The sequence below is a fragment of the Dipodomys spectabilis genome, unplaced genomic scaffold (genome assembly GCF_019054845.1).
Source record: "Dipodomys spectabilis isolate Male_0828 unplaced genomic scaffold, ASM1905484v1 ptg000463l, whole genome shotgun sequence".
In the NCBI taxonomy this organism is placed as follows: domain Eukaryota; kingdom Metazoa; phylum Chordata; class Mammalia; order Rodentia; family Heteromyidae; genus Dipodomys; species Dipodomys spectabilis.
The window spans coordinates 3,135,512-3,146,709 of record NW_024871140.1 but is presented as its reverse complement, the minus strand read 5'-3'; the positions used below and the strand labels follow the sequence as shown (position 1 = coordinate 3,146,709).

Here is an 11,198-nt window from a genome sequence, read left to right as displayed (position 1 = left end):
TGCCACAAATGCACCCCAGGGATGGGAGTGGGTGTTGGCCCGAAGATTCCACCCCCATATTTAGCACCCAGTGTCCCAGGAAATGGGGAGATGCAGGGTTGGGTGAGGAATAGGCACAGCAGAGCCCCTGGCCTGGAGTAGTGGGTGCCACACAGTGGCGTATCCGCACCCTTCCTCTCCCTGGTGGGAACATGGTGTCTTTAGTCAGAGGTAGGGTGCAGAATGTTCACACCTGCCTTCAGGGGTTTTTTCCTTATTACACGGGTGGAGGGTGTTGGATGCAGAAGATAGACCCCCCATGCTGTGTGAGCCTTCGTCTTCTGTGCTGGGTCACCCTTTCACTTGAAGAGGGTCCCAGAAAAGCCCAGTAGGGAGGTGAGGGTGCTGGTGGTCAGAATTCATGGTGAATATCTGGGAGGAACACTCCCCACACACACGCACATACACCCGGCCTGTCCCGCCCTCCTCAGCTGTCAACAGTTCTCATAGGGTGACCATATTTCCCAGCTCTGCCAGCTTTGGCTGATGCTCCCTGTCCATCTGGTCTCCAACAAACTCCGGAGAGGCACTGCTCTGAGTCTGTGTGTGTGTGTGTGAGAGAGAGAGAGAGAGAGAGTGAGAGCGAGAGAGAGAGAGAGAGAGAGAGAGAGGGAGAGGGAGAGAGAGAGAGGCAGAACGAGACAGAGAGAGACACAGAGAGAGAGACACAGAGGGACAGAGAGACAGAGACAGAGAGAAAGACAGAGAGATCACCTTTCTCCTTGTACAGCCTGACTGTGATCAGGTGAGTGATCAGTTAGCAAACTGCAGGTGCTGCATGGAACTCGGGCTGGCTATGAGCCATGATCCTCATGTCTCAGCTTCCTGTGTAGTTAGGAGTATAGGCCTGAGCCACTGGCACCTGCTTAAGTTTAATTCTGACCTTCTTTCTTTCTCTCTCTCTCTCTCTCACAGGAACTGATTTGAATGGGTGCTGGAGGAGGTGGCCCAGAGTCCTCATGTGGCTAGAACCAAGGTGGCCCTCTCATTCTAGATGTGGGCTGAGGGTCAGGTGCTGTTTCACTTAGTCTGTTGTACCAGCTCCATGAGGTAAACCCCTCTGTGCCTTGGCTAGACCGTGACAGTTATTCATTGTCCATCTAGCCTTACTGGACTTAGTATTGCATTACATGTACTTTCCTAGCAAAATTTTCAGGCCAAAGTTATGATACATAGTTACCGAATGAAAATGTAATGCCATCTTAAGAAAATCCTTTAGGGCTCTGGGAAAGTGGCTTCATGGTACGGTGATTGCCTAGCATGCATGAAACCCTGAGATCAATGCCTCAGTACCACATAAACAGAAAAAGAAACCATGAAAATGGTGCTGTGCCTCAAGTGGTACAGTGTTAGCCTTGAGAAAAAAAAAAAAAGCTGAGGAATTATTCTCTAGCCCTGAGTTTAAGCCCCAGGACTGGCAAAACAACAACAACAACAATAACAACATCAACAGCAACAACAAACATTTAGTTTGTAAATGCAAAATAAAGAACCCATACTTGGAATATATAATTGCTCCTTCCATAATAATACCTAACAATAATCCTTAATTCATGTACTTTACCTACATTAGGATAGTGTGTTGAAAAAAATGCTTTGTTCATTAGGTCATGGTAATTAATGCCAAGAATGTGCTTAGATGTCAGATGAAGATTAATTCTGGAAATTCAAAGATTCCAGGCTTTTGAGTGGTCACTGCTAATCACAATGAGAAGGGTAGTCTAAGTGAGATTTGGAAACCTTTTTGGCCAGTCTTGGCACCAAAAGGCAGAGGCTAGTTAACGGTTGTGACAGAACGGAAGGAATAACTACAGAAGAAAAGTATAAGTGATAGTATCTAAGATATAGCAGAAAGCGTTCTAGAGAGCCATTTTTGGTTATTGAAGAACTAGTTATCAACTAGTCTTATTCCTCATTGCCTTTAGCATTCTAAATCTCTTAAGCTAGTTCTTAACCTTTGTTTGATAAATGTATCTCTTTCTATGCTGTTCTTTCATACCTAATCTCCTTTGCTTTCTAATAATCTGTCTTTCTCTTTCTCTATAAACATTTCCTGATACTAAATACTCCTACACAGATGGAAGAGGACGCTAATGCAAGGGTCCCATAGCTCATAAGTCATTAATATAACAAAATGGAAAAAGAATATATTTATTGCTACCTCAATTATTCTGAAAAGTTGCAATGCCATATAATTTGAGTCCGATTTCCATTCTTTGTCTAGGTAGTGTCATTAAGTGAACATAAATGCAAATATGAGCTGGGTGTTGGTGGCTCATGCCTGTAATTCTAGCTACTCAGCAGGTTGAGACCAGAGGATTGTGGTTCAAATCCAGTCTGTTCAGGAAAGTCCGTGAGACACTGATATTCAATTAACCACCAGAAACCAGGAAATAGTGCTGTAGCTAAAGTGGTAGAGTTCTCAATTTGACCTGAAGAGCTGAGGGACAGCACCCAGGGTCAAAGTTCAAGGCCCACAACCAACAAAAAAGTGCAAATATGACTGTAAGTTTCCCCAAAAGTAATGATGGCATCAATACTAATCTTCCCAAGCAGAGAAAAAATTCCAAAATGATTCAGTGCACTTATTTTTGCTGAGTTTTTTAATTTATAGATTCTTTGTTGGACATATTCTCTTCTTTACAAATTGACAAATATTAGCTTTATAATAAATTTCATCTTTTATTTCTTGGTTCAAGAGAGAAGTCCATACAGTTGAGGTCACTTGGATATCTTGCTATCTTAGTTCAAAGCCAACCCAGACAGAAGAGTCTTTCAAACTCTTATCTATAATGAAACACCAAAAAAATCCAGAAGTGAAGTTTTGGTTCAAACAGTAGAGTACTAACCTTGGAAGCAGGTGGGCAGGAAAGACAACTAATCAGCGACAGGGTCCAGCCTCTGAGTTCAAGCCCCAGAACCAGCACAAACTAAACAAACAAGCAAATAAAACAAACCCCAGGTATTTCTTTGGGACCCTACTTAAAGTTGTACTGGTCTAAGAAGAGTCTGTTTTTGCTGATGATACTCACTGGATCCTGCTTTTTTGGAATCCTTTTTGCTCCAGGGAACTCAGGACCAGACTAAAGGAATTGATAACTGAATCCTACAACAAGAGAATCAGCTCAGGAGTGAAACATCTGTCCATAAGACACTTTAAAACCTCCATATCTTTGTTTCTTTGCAGTAGGACACTATTAAAACAACGTTATTTCCATTTTTTCTATGCTGGCCTTCAAATGGCACATTGTTTCCTTTTGTAATACTCTCAAATAGAAGTTTGCACACAAGTTTTATATGAGTAAAGAAAACACTCAAAACAGTCAATATCCTTCAAGCCTTGTATTCTTTTCTTGTGCAGTAAAAAGGAAAGGAAAAGTTAAATTGAACTTTGTCATTCCTTTATGTTCAATTCCTCTCCTAGGATCAGTTTCCACATCCATTAACAATTACTTTCACTTACTTCCAGTTACAATCTATGGTAATGGGTTCTTGATCATGTTTCTTCCATACTATCTTCATAAACTGTCAAGTGTGGCTCAGGACTGGAGTATCCAGTTCAGACAAATACAACTTGAAGAAAAAAGATAATGTTTTCAGCAGATGTAGGTGATTTATAATATTAGACAATCTACTTAAATCTGTTGAAAATTCTCCAAACTGCCCTCTTTTAAAAGCTTTGTTTGCTTTTCCCAGGGCTGCCCTTCATTAACTGTTTTAAATTTTGAAGGGTCATATTCATACTGTCTAGAGATTGATGTTTGGTTTTGATTTTTGTGTGTTTCTGTTTTGTGCTTTTTTTGTTTTTTTCACTGTATTTCAAAAGGTTGTGCAAGTGTGTTACAATTAAATATATCCATCTAATTGTCCAATGTTCCTGGATGAGAGTCACTCCTTCTATCATTCTCAACCAACCCCTTCTCCAAGATTTAGTTGATTTAACACTTCCTTTATCACATGTGTACATTGAGTATTCTAGCTGTATTTGCCCCTTGTTCCATTTTTCTTTTTTTTATTGTGAAAATACTGTACAGAAGGGTTACAATTAGATGGGCAAGATAATGAGTACATTCCTTATCAAGCATTGTAGCCTCCTCCTTTGTTTCCCCTTCCTATCCCTTCCTATCCTCCCGCCACCCCCCCCCCCCAGTCTTCCTCCGCGCCTCACCCAAGCTGCAATGTTTGTTTTTAACATAAGCACTTGTACATCTCCCTTGTTCCATTTTTCATTAATTCTATGTCTTTACTGTTATTCCTCTCTGGTTTCAAATTTCTGATAGTCATTCTGTTAAACTGTCTGTTGATACTTTAAAAGGTTTATATACATTCCGTAGTATTTCAATGCTACATATACATGAACTGATGTCAGTTTTTATTTCCACAATTCATTCATCTGCAATAACAATTTGCAAGACTGGAGACATGAAACACCTAGATATGATTTTATTCTCATCCATTTAGAAGATTCACCTTTAGTCAACAAGAAAGTTTAAAAATGGCTTAGAATGTATTCCTAACTACAAATTTTTATAAATGGCTTTGTACTATAGTGTGTGATTATTTAACTTTACATTGGATAATACTTTATTCTACCTATGAGTTTTGGAAAAAGAAAAAGAAAACTAAAATTTACTACTATAGAGAAATGTGATAGAAATAGAAAACAGATTTTGTTTGTCACATCTCTGAAGAGTACCCATATTCAAGACTTAAAGTCATATTTCTTACTATGTTAGGCAGATAGGGAAAACATAAAACAAAATATGATAAGGCAATTATTTGTGACTTTTTAAAATGTACCTTACTAAGTAATGAAATTTACTTTATTAGTTAACATTTGGGTTTGAAATATGGGAGGGTGATCTATTTAACACAATTCTGGAAGGCACATACTGAACAACACAAATGCTGTGTGGTACTATTTCTACACTTTAATGAATGGTTGAACCTGTTTGGCATTAGTGCTGTGTAAATAAATCAATTCTATTTAACTTGCTCTCTACACTTGAAAAATTTGTAATGTCACTAATTATCATCTGCTTGTAAAATGTTATTTTGGCAAATGTGATTTTTAAAAGTTTATTTGAAAAGAAATACATTTTCAAATTAAATGTAGGTTAACATTGGTTTGAGAGTGACATTTTTATACCATAGAACCAAGTTGTACTGAAGTGCCAGTGTTTTGAAGCACTAAGGAGCTTTTCAATTAATGTTTTTCTGAAATACATTTGACCTCTAATCAAGCTTTCTGAAACTTGGTAAAACAATTATAGATCTACCCTTCCAGAAACTATTTTTTAACCAATTTATGCTGGACTGAAATCTTTCATTAATCATTAGAGGAGAGGTATTAAAAATAATCTTATAACACTTTATGATCTTGTTCACTCATATGGGCTGGTCATATGTAAATTGAAAGTTTGAATTACAGTACATTCTTTCAGATTTGTATCTCATCCTTCATTTTAAGTTGCCTTGCATTTCACAATTGCTTACTGCTAATTCCTGCATATCAAGAAATTGGGGCCCTGAAAAAAAGGAAATGAGAAATTGAGATGGGTCTTCAATTACTTTCTGTTGGCATGTTGCATGAGCAGCAGAGTAAAATCCCTTATAGATTAGAGGAAACATTGTTTTTTACCATGTGAATTCAGAAGACCAAGAATACTTAGAAAGTATCACAAGTTTATACTGAAGACATTGCATTGATAATTTTTATATTCTAATATATTTTCTAAACCTAATTATTCATATTCCAATTCTATTTATTGGAATAAATAAATATCAATTTGTTTGTCAAATTATCAACAAACGCTAATAAGTTTCACTGTGTGAAGTATAAAATCAGCACATATAAATATTAAATAGATAACTAGGTATAATATAATAAAAAAGGAACATGTTTTGCATTCTTCTGTTGTGGTTAAGGTATCAAAGGCAACTATGTTTTAAAGTAGAATTCTATTATCTCTAACTCAGTGTTTGTTACAGTTAGACCTAACGCTTTACCATTTGTAAATTTAAAGCCTGTAAGCAACAGGAAACATGGTGATTAAAACATTACCAATTTGAGGCCTAATAAGGAGGAGAAACATAGGGACTTGTCCTGCAACTCTGAAAATATTTGATGATAGAAAGGCAGTAGTGAAAGTTCCTGCTTGGTTGGAAGGTAGACAGACCATGACATTAGGTAATCATGCATATGAACAATTTATTCTCCTCCTTGACTTTAGCTACTTTTGAAATTGTAGGTATAATAAACAATTATATTTTGATAAAATACCTTCTAGTCTGAACAGTTCTGTCTGAAATGTTCATGTCTCTATGACCCCTTGCAACTAAGACTTGTTTTATTCAAGTAAGACAGTCTATGCTGTCAGGGTGAGATATTCTGTTTGGTCTGTTCCTACATGGAAAAAGGGTAAAGGGTCAGATAGACATTTGTGCTGTAAGACCTCATTTGGGAAAATTTCAGCTGCAGAAGTTTAGAAGTAGCTCTTAAGCAAGGCTTACTTGGAATCCATTAGCTCCACAAAGCTAACTCAGTTGGATAAATAAGTACTTGAAACAGCCATCACCTTTAGACCTACCTATAAATTCTTGAAAGTACAATCAAATCCCAAATTAAAAAGACTTATAATAGGGAAATAAAATCAATAGCATTGTTAGGAACAATAAGGTTTCTTTGTTACCAATAGGTACCCGATAATATAAGCCTGTATAAAGATTGCATCATTAACTACTTAAATTTAAAGGATATTACATGCTTTAGCAACACGTATACCCAAATTACAATACAGAGATTAACATGGCTCTTGCTCAAGAATGATATGAAAATTTGCGAAGTATTCCATATTTTTCATTCTTCAGATGCAAGAAATGAAAAACAGTTATTAAAAAGTTGATTACAAAATTACAAATTTAACAATAAATGTAATTAGTATAATTAAATGTTAGTTTGACATCAATGTTTAAAATCTTCACCTTAGAAAGGCCTTTACATAGCATAATCTTTACAAATCTTTTGAAATTAGACAACTTTGTCATTTTCTCCCAAAGAAATAAAATAGTATAAGGACGTATATATAAGTATAAGGAAAAAAAGGAATCTTAAACTGTTTCTATCTGGAATGCAATCTGAAAGGACATACTAAAGAACCTATATATTATAAAACAATATAGAATTCAGAGTATATCTAGGAAGAATAAAGTAGATTATGGACGTTATACAAACATAGAATATAGAATATTTTATACTATACTATTTTCAGACAATGACCAGACATACTTTAGTTTCTGTACTACTCATTTCAACATATAAGTTAAATTATTTCTGATTAAAAAATCACCAACTCTGCAGAAATCATTATAGATGTATATAAAACTCTTGAATACATTTTGACATCAAAGGTAGGAAATTCACTTGGACGAATTCCACAGAATCCATGAATTTTTACAGTAAGATATTGCTGTTGCTGGGCGTCAGTGGCTCACTCCTATAATTCTAGTTACTCAGAAGGCTGAGATCTGAGGATCTCGGTTCAAGGCCAGCCCAAGCAGGAAAGTCTGTGAGACTCTTATCTCCATTAAACCACTAGGAAGCTGGAAGTGGAGCTGTGGTTCAAGTGGTAGAGCACTCTCCTTCAGCTGAAGATGGCAAGGATAGCACCCAGGCCTAGAGTTCAAGCCCCAGAACCAACCAAAAAAAGATTTATTTTATTTAGATTGTGAAAATATTTTGTGTGGACACAAAGGATGGTCTGGCAATTATGAAATTTAAGAAACTTAACCAAACCATTAGGACTGAGGAGAACAATTTGTACAGCCTTCCACAACTTAAAAGAGGTAGTGATACATACTTATCCTTTGGCAACATCAAATGCAGTTTCTTCCAAGTTGTTCGTCAGGCCTGGATTGACATAAGGGTTCAACAAAAGGAGATCCGGATTATGCAAGTGGATCAAGAGGCCTTTAGTTTTGGCATTGATAGCTACATCATGATGAAGTAAAAAAGAAGCTACTCTAGTATTATTCCAGATATATGCACTGTGCAGGGGTGTCCAGCCATCTACAGTTACTGCATGTTCCACTTGAGGAATCAACTCATGGACCATGTCTAACTGTCCACTGTAGGCTTCCCGATGAAGTGGGGTATATTCATCGTCATTCCTAGTATTCACATGAGTGGCCATTTAGGAAAATAATCTCACACTGTAGTAAGCCGATTATTTTCAGCAGTCCAAAGAAGAAATTTGCTTGGACCCTTCTCCATTTTTTCTTCCAATTGATACCATTCCTCACTTTTTCATATTGTTCCTCATCTTCATTAGAATTGCTGAACCAGAGACTTTGAGTGCCAGTGTGAATGAGGTGTCAATGTATTTCCCTAATAGTTCACGTAGGTTGAACTGTTCAGAAATATCCAGTGAATTTTCTGTAACTGTTTTTTTTCACCATGATTTATTTTCTCTTTTTCCATTTTTATTACTCAAAATTATTCTAACAGGAGAGTAAGGAATTTAGGGAAAGCAGAGGAAAGATTCAAATGTACAGACTCAAAATGAGGACCATTGGTATCTTCATGTGCCGCTTATTCAAGGAAATAGAAAATATGAAATAATGCCTCCTATATAAAAGGCAAATGACAGAGCAGGAAGTGAAATGAGGAAACCAAAAATATAAAAGCAAAATAAATTAGGATAATTATGTAGCAATCATATTATCTATGAGAACCATGAAAGAGAGAGAGGAAGAGAGAGAAAGATGTGCAATGACATAGCTACCCCAAAATCCATGCCTCTGATCAATTAATTGAGCAAACAAAATTTTATTTTTTTAAATAGATGGGAATAGAATTTATGTATTTACTTGAAATTAGTAAATACATTTTTAGTATCCTACATAAAGAGACACAGCTTTGACCAAATTACAGATAAGAATCTAAATCCTTGATAATTCTAGTAATAGGTCTGACTGAAATCAGTTGAATCGCACTTTTTCTGTGCAGTGAAGGAATAGGTCCAGGCTAGGAAAGCAGCTAGAAAAGCAGGCCGATTGTATCTGCGACAAAACTTTGTGGAAAATGGCATTGAGGATTAACTGCTTGCACTGGAAGCATGATTCTGAACTATTGCTTGCTGATTCTGAACTATTGTTTTGATCATCATATTCTCTAAAAAGAAAAAGTGACACTAAATAGCAAAGGACTACTAATACATTTTGATTCTAATTAAGCACCTTCAATCATCAAAATCACATGAAGACAATAGACAGGCCTACTTTTTTAGATGAAAACAAGTGTCTAAAAAAAAGCAAGGAACTTAAGTAGTCATGCAAAGGACTTCGATTTTACTACTGCATTATACATGTTTTCTAATGTTGGGTAACAATAAATAATGGCTCTATTAAAAAGCTCTTAAAGCTCATACGTTCAATAGTGTGTTCTTTTACTCTATATCATGGTATTTTTTGTGTATGGCCTTAAGAAGAAATGTACATTACTAACTTGAATTTCTGACAGGACAATATCATCACTGTACATCTTGCTTTTATAATCTAAGTTTTAAATTATTGTCTGAATATGTTCATTAGATAAACATAAAAGAAAAAATAGAAGCCAAACTAAAGGCTCATGGCTTTAATCCTAGATAATCACAAAGATAAAATCTGAGGATTGAGGTTTGAAACCAGACCAAGAAAAAAAAAGTCCAGGGGCTGCGAAGGTGGCTCAGTGGTAGAGCTGTTGCCGTGCATGCATGAGGCCCTGGGTTAGATTCCCTGGCATCACATAAGAAAAAAAAAAAAAAAAAGCCGGAAGTGGCGCTGTGGCTCAAGTTTTAGAGCACTAGCCTTGAGCTGAAGAGCTGAGGGGCAGCACACTCCTGAGTTCAGTTCTCACGACCAGACCCCCCCCAAACAAAAGAAAGAAAAGGAAAGTCCAGTAGATTCTGATTTGAAAGTAACTAGCAAAAGCTAGAAATGGAGTTGTGGTACAAGCAGTAAAATGTTGTCCTTGAGAAACTAAAACAAAAAAATAACAAATTCTGGGAGCCAGGCACTGAGTTCAAGCCCTAGTATTAGCATCAAAAATGGATTAATTAATTAGGTAATTAATTAAATATAAATAAATTATTTGGTCACATGTGGAGAGGCAGGTAAAATGTAACACCCGTGGTGACTGGATTATGTATTATTTTGTAATAAGGCAAGTTATCATGTGTCCTAATCACTAATATTTTTTTGAACTTTTTTTGTACAATAAACCCTGTATTTAGCATTCATGTAATTGTGTGTGTACATGAGCGCACATGTGTGTATGTGTATATGTATGCGTGTGCTGTTGCAATGTTGCTTGCCAATGTGGACAGTTTGAGGCTGAAAAGAGCTAACTGCGTTGCAATGTTTTCTTTATCAGTGTTCTGTCATTTCATTTCAGTGGTACCATCCTTCTGTACCTTTTATTTGTCAAATAATATCATCATAATCAAACCATTTACAACATTAAATTAGATAAAAGAGACTGCTTTCAACTCTTATTACATGTTAGGTGAGAAGATACAGACATAATTAGTAGTAAGTTATTTCTGTAAGATGATTGTCAGTACAAAATATGAATTTGACCACTTAAATTGTTTATATATTTAAGATACACTCATGAAGTGAGTTTGACTGACTTGACCAAAAAGTATTACTCTCTGGTTATTCCTGTGAAACACAAGGTGGATAAACTGTTTCCGGATTTCTGTTGAAAATAAGTTACTTAGTAAGATCATACCTATTCTCACTAAGAGATAATCAACCCCATATACATTTGAATATCCCATCTTATTGACTGAAAATAAGTATTATGGGTATGCTTGTTAGATATTTCTTTCAAAAACAAACAAACAAAAATCATGTGTCATCTCCAGATTGTGGATGTATTTGAAGTTGATTTGTATATGCAATGGGATCTTCACAAATGGCTCTTTTGTGGGATTAACTATTGCAACCTTAACTAATAAGGCTTTTAAATATCTTTTCCAATATAAATAACATCCCAGAGAGAGTCTTGCAATTTCTGAAAAGCCTTTGACTGTTTCTGTATTATTTCAGTTCATTGACTGTAGAGCTAAAGACATTTCTAAAATAAATATTGTTAAGATCTGAAAATGGAAGTA

General features: G+C 36.0%; 1 pseudogene; it reads left to right on the top strand.

The window, feature by feature from the left end:
- The first annotated feature begins 6,802 nt into the window (after positions 1-6,802).
- LOC122098201 lies at positions 6,803-6,899 on the top strand (annotated as a pseudogene).
- Positions 6,900-11,198: the final 4,299 nt, after the last annotated feature.